At 43.5% G+C, this 17,132-nt stretch overlaps 1 long non-coding RNA gene and 1 other non-coding gene across 2 annotated transcripts in view; one reads left to right on the forward strand and one right to left on the reverse strand.

Moving 5' to 3' along the window:
* The window catches only part of LOC122551262 (uncharacterized), a 205,945-nt gene that overhangs the window by 90,129 nt on the left and 98,684 nt on the right, over window positions 1-17,132 (forward strand). The gene's annotated exons all lie outside the window — the stretch shown is intronic.
* Window positions 6,351-6,456, reverse strand: LOC122552073 (U6 spliceosomal RNA). The gene has a single exon (XR_006312291.2). It is a non-coding gene; the product is annotated as a U6 spliceosomal RNA (small nuclear RNA).

A 17,132-nucleotide genomic window follows, 5' to 3' on the forward strand; every position in this document is an offset into this window, starting at 1 on the left:
GGCAGCATCCAGGGAACAGGAGATTCGACGTTTCGGGCACAGGCCCTTCTTCAGGAATGAGCAGAGAGTGTTCAGCAGGAGAAGATAAAAGGTAGGGAGGAGGGACTTGGAGGAGGGGCGTTGGAAATGTGATAGGTGGAAAGAAGTCAAGGTGAGGGTGATAGGTCGGAGTAGGATGGAGGCGGAGAGGTCAAGAAGAAGACTGCAGGTCAGGAAGGCGGTGCCGGGCTGGAGGGATCCGGCTGAGACAAGGTGGGGGGAGGAGGGATGAAGAAACTGGTGAAGTCCAAGTTCATCCCCTGTGGTTGGAGGGTTCCCAGTCGGAAGATAAGACGCTCCTCCTCCGACCGTCGCGTTGTTGTGGTTTGGCGGTGGATGAGTCCAATGACCTGCATATCCTCGGTGGAGTGGGAGGGGGAGTTGAAATGCTGTGCTACAGGTTGGTTGGGTTGGTTCGTAACTCCACTCCCTCCGTTCCAACCCCAACCTCACCATCAAACCAGCTGACAAGGGAGGCGCAGTAGTAGTTTGGCGCACTGACCTTTGCACCGCTGAGGCCAAACGCCAGCTCGCAGATACCTCCTCCTACCGTCCCCTTGACCATGACCCCACCCCCCACCACCAAACCATCATCTCCCAGACCATCCATAACCTCATCACCTCAGGGGACCTCCCATCCACCGCCTCCAACCTCATAGTCCCACAACCCCGCACCGCCCGTTTCTACCTCCTGCCCAAAATCCACAAACCTGACTGCCCCGGACGACCCATCGTCTCAGCCTGCTCCTGCCCAACCGAACTCATCTCGGCATACCTCGACACGGTCCTGTCCCCATTAGTCCAAGAACTCCCCACCTACGTTCGTGACACCACCCACGCCCTCCACCTCCTCCAGGATTTCCGCTTCCCCGGTCCCCAACGCCTCATCTTCACCATGGACATCCAGTCCCTGTACACCTCCATCCCCCATCACGAAGGACTCAAAGCACTCCGCTTCTTCCTTTCCCGCCGTACCACCCAGTACCCTTCCACCGACACCCTCCTTCGACTGACCGAACTGGTCCTCACCCTGAACAACTTTTCTTTCCAATCCTCCCACTTTCTCCAAACAAAAGGAGTAGCCATGGGCACCCGCATGGGCCCCAGCTATGCCTGCCTCTTCGTAGGGTATGTGGAACAATCCATCTTCCGCAACTACACTGGCCCAACCCCCCATCTTTTCCTTCGCTACCATTGATGACTGTATCGGCGCTACCTCGTGCTCCCACGAGGAGGTTGAACAGTTCATCCACTACACTAACACCTTCCACCCCGACCTCAAATTCACCTGGACAGTCTCGGACTCCTCCCTCCCCTTCCTAGACCTTTCTGTTTCTATCTCAGGCGACCGAATCAACACGGACATCTACTACAAACCAACCGACTCCCACAGCTACCTGGACTACACCTCCTCCCATCCTGCCCCCTGTAAAAACGCCATCCCATTCTCCCAATTCCTTCGTCTCCGCCGCATCTGCTCCCAGGAGGACCAGTTCAAAATACGTACAACACAGATGGCCTCCTTCTTCAAGGACCGCAATTTCCCCCCCGACGTGGTCGACGGTGCCCTCCACCGCATCTCCTCCACTTCCCGCTCCTCCGCCCTTGAGCCCCGCCCCTCCAACCGCCACCAGGACAGAACCCCACTGGTCCTCACCTACCACCCCACCAATCTCCATGTACAGCGCATCATCCGCCGTCACTTCCGCCACCTCCAAACAGACCCCAGCACCAAGGATATATTTCCCTCCCCTCCCCTATCAGCTTTCCGTAGAGACCACTCCCTCCGCGACTCCCTTGTCAGATCCACACCCCCCACCGACCCAACCACCACTCCCGGCACCTTCCCTTGCAACCGCAGGAGGTGCAACACTTGCGCCCACACCTCCCCCCTCACTTCTCTCCAAGGCCCCAAAGGAAACTTCCATATCCGCCACAGATTCACCTGCACCTCCACCCACATCATCTACTGCATCCGCTGCAGCCGGTGTGGCCTCCTCTATATTGGGGAGACAGGCCGCCTACTTGCGGAGCGATTCAGAGAGCACCTCTGGGCCACCCGGACGAACCAACCCAACCAACCTGTAGCACAGCATTTCAACTCCCCCTCCCACTCCACCGAGGATATGCAGGTCATTGGACTCATCCACCGCCAAACCACAACAACGCGACGGTCGGAGGAGGAGCGTCTTATCTTCCGACTGGGAACCCTCCAACCGCAGGGGATGAACTTGGACTTCACCAGTTTCTTCATCCCCCCTCCCCCCACCTTGTCTCAGCCGGATCCCTCCAGCCCGGCACCGCCTTCCTGACCTGCAGTCTTCTTCTTGACCTCTCCGCCTCCATCCTACTCCGACCTATCACCCTCACCTTGACCTCTTTCCACCTATCACATTTCCAACGCCCCTCCTCCAAGTCCCTCCTCCCTACCTTTTATCTTCTCCTGCTGAACACTCTCTGCTCATTCCTGAAGAAGGGCCTGTGCCCGAAACGTCGAATCTCCTGTTCCCTGGATGCTGCCTGACCTGCTGTGCTGTTCCAGCAATAAAGTTTCAAAAATGAAGTATGGAAACATGGACAAAATTGGAGAACTCAGACTCTAGATGTTAGGAACAATCCCATCAGAACTGATGATTCCAGCTCTTGAACAATCTCTGTCAGATAACATTAGGATACTTCATATACTTCAACATTTTAAACCTTTGCAGCAGTGAGTTACTTACTTGGCTGTAGGCTTGTTAACTGAAAATAAATTCTAGAACTTACATTCTATGGTTTACATTCAGTCTCTCAACAGTTATTTCCTTGACTTTTTTGATATTGCAATATTTACTGCCTGTTCAGCAGCTCAGCAGATAACATCTCACTTTAATTTTTGCGAGGATTATTTTTATTTGTTTTACTCACTGGCCTTGGTACATTCTCAATCCAACATCTTCATTATTTTGCGTTCCAGGTTTGGCTTAAGAACATTAAAAAGTCTTACTGAGTAGATGACAAAGAGATTCACACCAGGGATGAGAGGCATTTGTTAAAGATGAGATTAAAGGCTTTCTTTTGCAATAAAGTAAGAAAATACGTGAGATTTACTAGAGATGCCGGCAATTCTGCAAGGCTTTGGGAATGTAACTCAGGATATATTAGTCCCACTAATACAATTCTTAGTAACTAGAAGCCCAGAAAAGTTACAGCTTAAGAAGAGGTCATTCAGCCCATTTTGTCTGCATCAGTTGAATAAATTATCTGACCATTTAATCCCATTTTCCAGTTTCCAGTCTGTACCCTTCTAGTTATAGCATGTGATGGGCAGATCCAGGTCCTTTGAAAGGAGTTGAGTGTTTCCATTTCAAAACCAAAACTGGGCAGCAAATTCCACTGATACCCACTACTCTCTGGGTGAACAGGGAGTTTAACAGAAACACTGTTCAGTAAAGATATATTCCAATAGGGTAGAAGGATTCTGGAAAGGCGATAAGCCAACTATGGTTAACCGGAAAGTTAAGCATTGCAACAAATTGAAAGAAAACATACAATGTGGCAAAGATTAATGGTAAGGCAGGGGTTTGGGAGCAATTTAAAAACCTAGTAAGACCAACCAAAACAAAAAGGAGAAGTTAAATTTTTCGAGTAATCTGGAAATAATATCAAGACGGACAGCAAGAACTTCCTTAAGTATAGGAAGTCCCCGGGTTACAAACGAGTTCTGTTTTTAAGTCTGTTTGTAAGTCGAATTTGTATGTAAGTCAGAACAGTTACGTACGGTTCACATCTAGCATCAATTAGTCAAATGTTTGTCTTAGTATAGAGTACATATTTTACCTAAAACATCTTAAATATAATATAATATAATATAATATAATAATCCTTCAGGCCAATGATCTGCTGAAAGCACGCAGTGTTTTGAGCTTTGCGCAAAGTAGTCCATCCATTCGTTAGTACGAACCATTGTACGTAACGTGATTTTAGAGGCTTTAAGGAGATCAGTTTGTAAGTCAGGCATTTGTAACTCGGGCATTCATAGCCCAGGGAAAGCCTGTATGTGAAAAGTTAAACTCTGGTCCTTTAGAGAACAAGGATGGGAAGATAATAATGAGGAACCAGGAAATGGCAGAAGAGTTGAATAAATACTTCACGTTGGAAGACATTAATCGCGTTCCAAAATTACTAAATAATCAAGGGGCAAAAGGATGTGAAGAAATAAATTCAATAACTATCACTCAACAAAAGGAAACTCATGGGGCAAAGACCAGTGAGTTCCCCGGACCTGCTGGGATGCATCCTATGGAGTATCTACAGAGGTAATAGTTGCATTGGTCACTATCATCCAAGAACCCTTAGATTCTGAAAGAGTCCCAGAGCTTTGGAAAATTGCCAATGAAGCACCATCATTGAAAAAGAAAATGAACAGATAACCATAGGGAATTTAGGTTAAAGACTGAGATTGGGAAAATGTTAGAGTCTGTTACAAAGATTGAGAGCATTTAGAAATTTATAATATGATCAAGGAGATTCAGCATGGCTTCACAAAGGGGTAATCATGCCAGACAAATGTATTAGAATTCTTCAAAGAGGTAACAAGCAGGATAGATAAAGGGGAAATAGTAAGTGCTATAATATATTTGAATTTTCAGAGGCATTTGATAAAGTGCAAGTATTAGACTACTTGATATGAGCCAAAGGTGTTGAATGTAATATGTTAGCATGGATTAAGGACTGGCTAAGTAATAGAAGTTAGACAGTTGGGAATAGGGGAGCCTATAACCACTCGTGGAGTGTCACATGGATCAGTGCTGGAGTCATGATTATTTACAATTTATATCAATGATTTGGGTGAAGAAAGTGAATGTGGTATAACCAAGTTTGTGGATAACACAAAAATCGGTTGGAAGGCAAGTAGTAGAGATTCTACAAAGAGTGGTATAGTCAGGTTAAGGGAATGGGGGAAATATTTGGCAGATGAAATATAATGTGGGAAAATGTGAGGAGTTGAATATTATTTGAATGGAGAAAAACTGCAGAAAGCTACAGCACAGAGGGATTTCCCCGTGCATGAATCACAAAAAGATCACATCCAAATTCATCAGGTAATAGGAAAGACAAGTGGAATGTTGACCTTTGTTTAAAAGGGAATGGAGTATAAAAGTAGCAAGGTTTTGCTAAAACTATACAAAGCACTGACGGCTGAAATATTGTGAACGGATTCGGGTCCCTTATCAAAGGCAGGATATACTGGCATTATAGGCAGTCCATAGTAGGATTACTATGCTGATCCCAGACATGGAGGGGCTGGTGTATGGGAAGGCTTTGAGTAGGTTAAGCCTGTTCTCATTGGAGTGAGTTTAGAATGAGAGGTGATATTATTGAAACATGCAAGATTCTGAGGGGACTTGACCGGGTAGATGCAGAAAGGTTATTTCTCTTTATAGGAGAGTCTCAGACCAGATGGAGTAATCTCAGAATAAGGGATCATCTACTTCAAGGAAGGATGAGAAGGAATTTCTTCTGTCAGCAGGTAATGAACCTGTGGAATTCTTTATCAGTCATCATTCATTTAATGGGAGACCAGACTTGATGGGCTGAATGGCCTAATTCTGCTCTTTATGGCTTATGATTTTATGGATATCCAGATTTAACTGCAGGGTTTCTTTAAAGTAAAGACTGATCACCGAGTTATGTCAGCAGGCATCTGTGACTGTTATATTGACAGGTCCATTTCCTTCACAGGTGTACGCAGAGCATTGGCATCAGGCAGGGAGGCATTTTAAAAGATTTTAAAGCTCTTGGGGCTCTCAAAAGGAGAAAGCAGCACAGCCTTTCTTTTCAATGATTGTTTTACTTGTGTTATTCTGCAGTTATCTTTTGAAATTAGTGATTAAAAGGATGTCGGAATGGGAAAACCAATTCAGTCAAATTATCAGTATCCATTGATACACAATGGAAGATTGATGGTGCCCTTCTGGATTCAGATAACCATTTGAAGTCACAAGATCAATGCTCATTGATATCCAATAGAAGATAAATGTCGTCTTTCACACACAACTTGTGGAGAAGTGATCTTTTTAGCTTTCCTTTGTTACATTACAAGCCTGAAGACATAGACTCTGTGTTTTGGCCTAACCTTCAAACACAAACAAGTGTTAGTAGTGTCTAAAGACATCATTTAAAAAGGAGATGATGATTTATTTTGGAACTTTCTGGATATATTCTAATAAACCTGCTTAAAGATGCCATTACACACCTCTCTCACAGGACTTGAACTCAGGCCTCCTGGTTCAGAGATAGGGAAACTATCACTGTGCCACAAGACCCCCTTTAATATGAAATGCTTCACAAATTTGTGTGTCATCCTTGTACAAGGCCATCCTAATATTTTCTGTATTGTCCCACTTTTAGTGTGTGTACTGTTGAAGCAAACACTTTCTGAAAGTTTGGTGTTGATGGTGCAAAGGTCATCTGATCTTCTCAGCAGCCATATTAATAGTTCATAAGTGCCCATTTATCAAGAGTTGCCCTATTAAAATTTATAATATCCTCATGCCTTTGCTGGGCATGATGCACACCGCTCTGACACACCGCTGTCCTAGGGGAACAAGATTGAATTCATTTTTTTTTAAAACATGGTTTGCTTGTGAAACAAAACACAAGTGAATATATGCACTGTCCTTCTACTCTTAGATTTACACACATTAGTCTGATACTGCTATAGTTTCTCTGTTCCATTCTCTTTCCTTACAAATCCCAGTTATCCAGTGAATGTTTATTAACTTTGGCACGCAGGATTTTGGGAAAACTGGCTTTATCAGATATGTGATTCTTTATAGAAGCTCAGATTTCATGCTGGTTTTAATGTGGAGGGTAAGGTTCACTAGGCTGGACTTTGTTAAGAAGCTTGTAATATATAAATGACCCTTACTGTTTTGCTGTGAACTCTGCCAAGTTGTTAATCCTTTCATGGCTGTCCACAGCCCCTGAGTCTGATAAATTAGGAATCTGAAAAGATGTCTGCTATCCTCTTCAGATTAATTTAAATTCCCTTATTTACTCTCATTTAAATCTATTGTCCTGTAATTTTTTTTTTGTTCTGATTCTTTCTGCCTCAGAAACTTTCTCCAGGCTTTTGGAAAATTCTCTAACTTCTCTTTGATTTATTGGCTTTATTGCAGCCTGTAGGATGTTAGGGATTTTATCATTCAAACTGAACAGCTCTTTCTTTCTTGTTCTCTTTTGTTACTCCAGTTCCTATATGAGACCCCTGCGCACAGTGCCTGTTTTTCACCAAGTCTTTCCCCACCAGTAGGTCTATTCCTACTATTGGTAAGCTTAGATTCACACTGACTATCATTACCCCTTTGAGTCACTTAGTCTGCGGCTACATTTTTACAAGAAATGTCACTTTCCTAGCACTGTGATGTTTGTTGCGCTTTCAGGTGGCAAGTCGGCACTCCTTGTTCCCTCAACCTCCTTTTAATCTTTTCGTTGTTGATTTGCTTTGATTTTGAGGTTTATCAGTTTAATTTTAGCCATGATTGCTGAACCTATGGAAACCCTTTGATCCTTTCTGTGAGTTTTATGCTGTATGGAAAACAAATTTTAAACACCTCGAGCAGTGCGCTTTCTCTTAAGCCTTTGCAAATATAATCTATTTATAGGACACAAACTCAAAAGGTCAAAAGAAAGCTGTTTAAATCTTTCAAACTCTAGGGAGGACTCTTGAGTGTTTGAAAGGAATTGTAGAATTGTTGGCAGTTTGTTTCCTGCTTGGGTTCATTGGCTTTGAGAAGAGAAACTTTTACTTTCATTGAAAATGACATAATTATCAGAGGGCAGTATAAAATAAACCTCTTGGGTTTTTCCAACTCGCTGACCTGGTATCACGAGTACCCAAAATACCAGCAGTGTAATTGAGATACTGGCGTCTCCAAAGGCTGAAAAAATATTGTCATGTCCTCCCCTTCAAAACTGTGGACAACTTGGGAATATTTCAGTGCACCAATATTTGTTTCTGGGTAATGGTATTGAAATTTCCAATGGACCAAGTTAGGTTTTCTCTAGCCGCTGTGGCCTGTTTCAATTCCCTACAATTTAGTGCCTGTAACACCCTTCCAGCTGTTTGAATTGGGAACCATGTTCCCTCTATCTTCCCTTTTCCTCTCTTGACCTTGAAACTCTAATTGTAGCTCCTGCTCTTCCAGTGAACATTGACTAGGACATCCTGCTCTGTTTTAGTTTCAATGTTGTACTGTGTTTTTCCAGTCCGAAGGACGATCCACTGTTCAGCTAGCATATTTTGTGCCTTGGGACTCATGCCTAACTTTGTGTATTAAATTCTACCAGTGTAGCTATGTGCTGTGGCTGTTCCATTTTTAGGAACCCTAGATTTTGCCAAATTTAGCTTCACGTCCTCCAAACACTTTTACGTGGAACCTAGCCATGTTACTTCCTTGTGTTATTATGCAGAACCTGCAGCTATAGTCCTTTGTTTACAAAAATGATCAATTATTGAAATTTCCCCTTTTTGCTTGCATTTATCTAATTGTCATAAATCCTGGAGCAACTTTATACATCTGATACAAACATGAGAGGAGAGATAAACTGATACTCTGAATTCTCAACCATAATCATTATGGTTTAATTTGAAAATGTAGATGTTTCAAAATTGCTGTTATTGTGTGGTCAATTTAAGACCACCAGCAGCAGATTTTGTTGAGTTTAAACAAAGAGGATTAATCATTCACCATACTGACCCCAAATGAGCTAATGTTACATCACTGAAAAAGACGGTGTATTTCTAAAAGTATTAAAGTAAAAGAATAGTTCATAGCTCAATGTGTCTTTGAGAGGCCACTGAAAAAGGAAGCTCTTTCCCACTTTTGTATTTGAGATGAGTTCAGACAGCTGGGTCAGATACCCAGATTTACAGCACTGTTCTTTGTAGACAAAGCTACTCAGCTGTCATGTAGTCAGACACTCATGGTTATTGTATCAAGGTCCAATTTCTTTACAGGAGAACTCAGAGTTTTGGAATTAGACTGAGAGGCTTTCAAAAATTGCTTTCAGCCTTGTGGCTTTTTGAAAGCCAAAAATAGCTCAGCCTTTCTCAGCAGCCAGTTTCTTGTCAGTGTTATTCCATAGCCTGCTGCTACTTTCTTCTGAGTTTAGACAGAAATGTATTTAGTATCAGAGAACCAGTTCCAATCACATGATCAATGACCAATGATGCAAAACAGAAGGTAGATGGTAATATTTTAGTATCAGTGAATCAATTTCAGTTATGTGGTTCAAGGCCATTCCTATTTAATGGAAGGTAAATTGTGGTCTTTTGAATTTCATTATGGACATGTAGTCTGTTCAAATTGCCTTTGTTACATTACACGCTTGAAGACATAGACCTTATATTATCATCACTTATGACAACAGTCCCAGGGACGAGAGATTTTAACTTGAAGGTTAGATTGGGGTAGATGGTCTTGTTTTTTCTCAGAATAAAAGGAGATTGAGGGGATATTTGATAGAGGTGTGCAAGATTATAACAGATCTGCATCGGGTCGGCAAAGAAAAGCTGTTTCCATAAGCATATCAAACAAGGCCCATTGGGAGCATCACATTAAGGTTTTAGATGATGAGATGAGAAACTGCTCATCAGCTCAATATGATTACATTCAATTTTAAAAACAAACAATTAAAGTGATTGGTACAAACTGAAGCAAGACAATATTGCTGCACTCTATTTCTGGAAGTGCTAGACAAATACTGAAATTCCATCTCGAACTAGCTTGATGTTAGAGATCCTTACTTCCCTCACCTGCTCTCTTCATAAATTGGACATTCTTGGTGCTATGGTTTCCCTCATCTCTTTCTCACAAAAACTGATAGAAGTCTACCATTGCCATTTGGTTGAATATTGGTGCCACATTTTCCTACTTTCCTTTTCTGGCAGCGACCAGCCAGGTTATGTGACCAGCAGGCAGGAGGTTTTGTTTTAAAACTCCATTTTGCTGCCAATAGTTTCAAAAACAGAAATCACCAGTTGACTTGCAATTCAAGTCTAGATATTAGCAATACATATCTGAAAAGGTTTAAACTAAAGAGATGCCACAGCCTATTGTTTTGGGGAAGGGAGTTTGTTCTTGCAGGAGCTGGACAGTGCATCATTAGCACACATCTGCCTGTTAGCGTGGTGCCATCACCTCTGTTTGTGGAATCAGCCTAATTGATATTCTCTCAGAAAGCTCCTGACATCAATTGAGGCCTTGCGGTAATTTAAAGAAATATTGCTGTTTCTGACAGCAAGAAAAATAAATCACCAGAATACAGCAAATTATAAAGTTATCGTCAGTATGTTGCTGCAAGCTGCAAGTGCTACTGATGGTGCACTAGAGAACTTATTAAAACCTGTAGAAAACTTCTTCCTGACTTGTCACTGTCGGAGCTCCCAGTCAGAATACTAGGCAGTCATTAGATACAATTTCAAGGGACCATTCAGTGGACCTAGCTACACAACCTTAAATATATTAAAAAACATTCAAAATAGGAATCCTAATATCATATGCTATAAATGCATGACACCAGTATGTTACTGTTTCCTCCCATGGTCTTTTAATGACTTGAAGTGTTATCCAGTAGAGCACTGAATGCAGCAACAAGTTTCTTCTGTAAGTGTTCCGTCCCAGCCTCTTTCTATTTGCTGTATCTGTGTGGGACACGTGCATTTAATCATGGCCACCACGGGCTGCATGCTGATGGCTGCTGAGATTCCTGTATGTCATCTTGGCAGTTTCAATGCTTAAGCTCCTGCTCTGATCACAAGGGAAAGCTTTTTGGACAGTGATGCCAGGTGGGCACCGCTCTTGTGTGGTGTTACCAGCTGTGACTGGCATCATTTTGCCATTCCTCTTCTTCAGCCTTCAAATAGTGGCATTCTCATAGGGAACCACCAGCTGCATGGCAAGAAAAACACAGATGGCTGAAAACGTGTGCTACAGATCGTCAGTCAGTCAGACTTAAAAATGGTGCGAATGAGGCGAGGAAAAGATTGTGGTAAAGCTAGTGTTAAGACTCCAGGTTGTCTTTTACCTTTAAAGATTACAGATCAGGAACGTCTTGATTTTTTAATTGACCTGGAAATTTGGCAATAGATATGAGCAATACATATCTGAAAAGGTTTGAACTGAAGAGATGTCACAGCCTATTGTTTTGGGCAACCAATCAGTAACTGCAAGGCTTGGGATGTTAGCAGGAATGTTTAAATGTGGTTCTAATTTAAACAGATCATGGCAACCATTATTGTGACTGTTGCTTAACGTTTAGCTTGAAAAATTGTTGAATCATCAAACTATAGAACATCTCAGGACAGGATCTGGAATCCAAGCCTAGGCATCTCCTCACTTCCTGGATGTAGACCTGGAAGGTCTTCAATGAAAGAGGGGAAAGGCCCTCTTCCCAGACCATGGCTAGGTGAAAGCAACAGAAGGTGGCACAAGGAGTTCACTCACCGAGTGCCAACCAGGTGTGGATGGAGAGAACTGACCCAGACAAGAAGTAGAATGTGGCATTCAGAATGTGGGTCCAATGTAAGAGTAGGTTTAATAAACTGTTACACTCTGACAAGGGAATGCAACTTTCAGCTCTCAGGAAAGACTCTCTGGTTATTCACCCTCCAGACAACAGGATAAAAGCTGATCCTAAACATGGAGAGCATGTGTGTGTGTGTCTGAAAGACCACAAGATGGCTGAAAGCCACAGTGCTGCTGAGGAGCACAGCCACAACTTCCAATGGATAAGAGAAGCTGGGACTGGCCAAGAGGTTAGCAATGCCTGATCCCATTCTGTTTTAATCTTGCAGAAGAAAGGGGCACCTCATGCCTACAAGATGACCCAGATTGGAGGATGGATTCCCTGTCTTCAATGTCATGGAGGGCTGGACTATGCGTATCATCAGGTTTATTGATCATGGCATGGCAAAATAGATATCTACAGTGGAGCTGGTGATTAGGGAGGAAAATGTATTAATTAAGGGGGTACATTGCAAAGAATACCAAACACCCAGCTGCATTGAAAATCCTCAACATTCGAAAGGTTTATAGAGTCCAAGGCAAGATCACAATCTGTGTCCCTCCCCTGACCCTGGATACAGATGTTGAGGCAATGAGACCAAAGCACTGACCATCAGAGCAGTGATCTGCAGAACTCTGAAGAAACACTCTCATAGCTTACAACTGTATCCCTCACTATTGCAGATATAATCCCCTCGATGGGTCCATATGCATAGTTACAAAGGATGACCTTGAGTGATGAGCATAGCACTCGTGTGCATAAGGAAATACCAGAGGCAGATGTAGTTGTGAGCGAACTCTAACAGCCCTGCTCAGTCAGGCACAGATACAAGGTCTTGGGAGTTACTGGGAAGGGGCTCCACCTAAACCAGCAGTAACTGATGTGCTCCACATCTTGGAGTTTCATGAGTCAATGTGGGGTCATGGAATGGGAATGGAGAAATCCATTCAGCTCATGTGCAAAGTGGGGGATTTTGTCGTTAACACTGGAACAATGGCCAGTTTCACAGAGGGTTGTATGCAGCACCACTTGGTGTGTATTCTCGTACTGTGCACTGACATTCACAAGATGCATTCCACACTCAGCAGGCTGGAAAAGTCAATGGCATTGATGGCATTGGGAACTCTGAATTATACTCCAGCTAGTGCCTCATCAGGTTATATGGAGCATACCAAAGGGCTGATGCAGTCATGAAGAGGAGAAGCTATTTGTAAGATGCTGCCAGAGTCTGCAGTTAGAATGAGCCTGACATTCAAGACAATCTGAATCGGATAGCCACCAGTGAGATTTACTAAGGTGTGAGGCCTGGCAATGACGACACAGATCGCTGTGCCCATCTGTCTGGAGAGTTGAAGTATCCTATGACAAGTAATCTCAAAGTAGTTCTTTCGTGGTACATCCAATGCTAAGGGATTGCCCTCTGTGACCTTCCTGTCATTCAGTCCTCTCCTCTATCCTCCTGGAGTCCAGGGCTTTTCCCTTCCTGTGGAGGGGGTTACCCTTCATCATTGCAGAGCCCTAACTCTGACAGTCTTATTCCCACTGCCAATTACAGCCTTCTTTATGCTTGGGTGGTTCCCTCAAGTGGGTTTCGGAGCCTTGTTCGCTGCACTCCACCCTTGCAATGCCAGGAAGGTGACAATCCCCTCACATCCTTGAGTGCAAATTGTCAAGTCTCCCTGCAATGTGCCATATGACTAACAGGTCAGTTCCTTTCTGTGCCTTTCACCTTTACATGGGTTACAGTTAGTGCACAGTGTGGCCATGACTGGATCCAAATTATCTGTCCACCTCCATTCAGCTCTGTGTGCCAGATGTTTCACCCCTGTGAAAATCACAACATACCCCTGGAAGGAGTTCCCAATGAGCTCTTTTTAACAATGTTAGTGGATCAGGTGGGATTTTATGACTATACCTTAGCCACTCTGGTTAAAGGTGCCAGTGCTGGTAGCTGTATAAGGAAAACAGCAACCTGGCCAGCGCTGGTATTTTGACTCCCAGCTCTCTGTATTCCTATACCTAGCACCTTAAAATTCAGCCCTTTTGATTCCAAGCCATTCTGCCATCAACTCACCACTTCTAAATAAGTATGCTTTCATTTTTTACTGTTTTGAAATTTCCCGTGAATACTCCTGCAGCTGGTCTGCACAGGAACTGGGTGCACGGCCAGGGTCTCCGTCCGGGTCAGTTGCTTTCCATGTGTTCACTATCACAAAGGCCATTCTCATGTCTGCAGCCATGACCACGGGTAGAAGTGCACCTAAGGTTGTTGGGATAGGTGACCTCATTTCACTGTCCTTCTTTTCAAAGCAAGTGTGGAATGTATTGGGCTCGTTGGATAGGGACGTACTGTTACCCATGATCATATTCAACTTCACTTTGTAGCCCATTATGAAATGTGACTAAATTTATTTGGCTTGTATTTGAAAAAATGCAGCCCGATGAATATTTTACCAAATATCTTGAATTCTCAGAGTCTGTCTCTTGATTTATGAGACAGTGGGTTGACACTCCTGGTATTATCATATTTTAATGATTTCCAACTATTTCTGGTGGGAGCTTCTCATTTGGTGTGAAGCCAACTGTAAATGTCTGTCATGTAATTCAAAGCCATTATGTGCCTGTTCCCTTTGTAAGGAGAAACAGAGTGAAATAAGACACTGTTCACCTCTATGGCAAATGTCAGTTTTCCTCTCCATTAGAAGTTCACTGATTTCCAGCATCATTTTATTCCAATATGCTCAAGTTAGGATTATTGATGAGGTTGAAAATGTATCATCTTAAGCAAACAGTTAAATGCTAGTGATATTTGCCTGTGATTCAAATATGCTCAGAGCTTAGATACCCCCTTGATGCACTGCACTTTATTTTTATAATGGTACAAGTACATCATCCATCCCTATGGACATATTGTTGCACCTGCTTTTCAGTACAACTTCCTAATATTTCCTCTTTATTTTGTTTTCTTTCCGTTGCCGAGTTGAGTAATTTAATCAGTCAAGAAAGGTATTGGTATTGCAATGCTTCAGGCTTTCCTGACCAGTCCTTTGTAACACTAGAAACAGGTCTATTTGTCTCGTTGATAATGCCAGTGTAGACATTCCAGGGGTAGGGGAAAAATATATAGAACTAATAAGCTGCAATGTTTTCAAAGCGTTCACTTTGTGGAGATGAAGAGTCGGGGTCAGGGGAGGGGAAGAGGGGTTTGTTGCTGAACAACATTTTTTAGAAACAGAGAAAAATAGGAGTAGGAGTAGACCGTTTGCCTCTTTGAGTCAGCTTTTTAAAAACCATTCATGGGACATGGACGTCGCTGTCCAGTGAGCATTTATTGCGCATCCCTAGTTGCCACTTGAGAAGGTGGTGGTGAGCTGCCATTTTGATCTGCTCCTGTCCAACAATTGACTCACAATGCCATTAGGGAAGGAATTCCAGGATTTTGACCCAGAGATAGTGAAGGAACAGCAATATATATCCAAGTCAGGATGCTGGTGGCTTGGAGGGAAACTTGAAGGTGGTTGAGATCCCATGTATCTGCTGCCCCTGTCCTTGTAGATGGAAGTGGTCCTGTGTTTGGAAAATGCTGTCTAATGATCTTTTGTGAATTTCTGCAGTCATCTTGTGGATAGTACACACTACTGCTACTGAGCATCAGTGTTGGAGGGAGTGGATGCTTGTAGATGTGTTGTCAATCAAGCGGGTTGCTTTGTCTTGGATCGAGAGAGAAAGTGAGGACTACAGACGCTGGAGATCAGAGTCAAAAAGTATGGCACTGGAAAGACACTGATGAAGGGCTTACGCTTGGATGCTCCTTGGATGCTACCTGACCTGCTTTGCTTTTCCAGTGTCACACTTTTTGACTTTGTCTCGGATGGTGTCAAGCTTCTTGAGCATTGTTAGAATGACACCCACCCAGGCAAATGGAGAGTATTCCATCACTCACCTGATTTTTTTTTAGATTACTTACAGTGTGGAAACAGGCTCTTTGGCCCAACAATTCCACACCGACCCGCCGAAGCGCAACCCACCCAGACCCATTCCCCTACATTTACCCCTGCACCTAACACTACAGGCAATTTAGCCTGGCCAATCCACCTAACCTGCACATCTTTGGACTGTGGGAGGAAACCGGAGCACCCGGAGGAAACCCACACAGACACGAGGAGAATGTGCAAACTCCACACAGACAGTCGCCCGAGGCGGGAATTGAACCCGGGTCTCTTTGAGGCAGCAATGATAACCACTGTGCCACCGTGCCGCCACTTGTGCCTTATAGATGGTGGACAGGATTTGGGGAGCCAGGAGCTGAGCTTTTGGCTGCAGTATGCTTAGCCTTTGCCCTGGTCTTATAGCCATTGCATTTATGTGGCGACTCCAGTTGAGTTTCTGGTCAGATTGTTGATAGTGGGGGATTCAGTGATGGTAACAACATTGGATCTCAAGGAGCAGGGTTGGAATGCCTCTTATTGGTGATGGTCATTGCCTGGCATTTATGTGATGCAAATGTTACTTGCGACTTATCAGCCCAAGCCTCTGCATATAGCCTAGATCTTATTGCATTTGAACATTAACTCTTCAGTATCTGAGGATTCACAAATGGTGCTGAACATTGTGCAATCATCGACGAACATCCCCACTTCTGACCTATGATGAAGGGAAAGTCATTGATGAAGCAGCTTAAGATGGTTGAACCTTGGACACTACCCTGAGGGACTCCTGCAGAGATGTCCTGGGATTCCACATTTCAATATGATCATGGCTGTTCATCCAACTAAGTACTCCTCCAAACCTGTTCCCACTTTCTCCTCATATACTTTGATCCCTTTAGCTTTAGAACCATATTTAACGCCTTCTTGAAAACATGTAATGTATTGCCGTCAGCTGCTTTCTGTGGCAGAGTATTCCACAGGCTCACCACTCTCTGGGTGAAGAAATTTACCCTCATCTCAGACTGAAATGACCCACCCCATATTGTTAGGCTGTGACCCCTGGTTCTGAACTCCCTGGTCATTGGGAACATCCCAGCTAAGTTTTAGGTACCACCTTGACCTGACTGACTTGAAAGAATGCTACTTTGATAAAATTTCTTTACTTGTCTGGCAAGATTAGACATACAGTTATCTAAATTAAAGGTAATGTCACCATAGTGGCAGGGAATGATTGGAGAGAGATAATTGGCAGTGGATTAACCTGAGGGCCACCAAATACAGGCCAGGGGCAAAGTTGAGAAGATGGAACCTCTACAGTAACCTCAGCCTGTGGGGGAATTGAACTCATACTGTTGTCATCATGCTGCATGACAAAACTGCCACCCAGCCAACTGAGCTAACGGATCCTTAACACTGTGATGATTCTGCTCCTTTAGCAAGGTTATATTGCCCTAGCATTTTTTTCTCAGGAGGTCATAGAAACACAGATTCCGAAAAGTCTGGGCTCGTAGTGTTTTAGGGCCATTTTGATTAAAACTAACAGATAGTGCCTCAGGCACAAGGCTTTTAAATCTTAAAAAAACACTTGTACAATGTGAGGGGAGTCGCCAG

The sequence above is a fragment of the Chiloscyllium plagiosum genome, unplaced genomic scaffold, assembly GCF_037043375.1.
Source record: "Chiloscyllium plagiosum isolate Xiang-an unplaced genomic scaffold, Cpla_swu_hap1 HiC_scaffold_7, whole genome shotgun sequence".
Classification (NCBI taxonomy): domain Eukaryota; kingdom Metazoa; phylum Chordata; class Chondrichthyes; order Orectolobiformes; family Hemiscylliidae; genus Chiloscyllium; species Chiloscyllium plagiosum.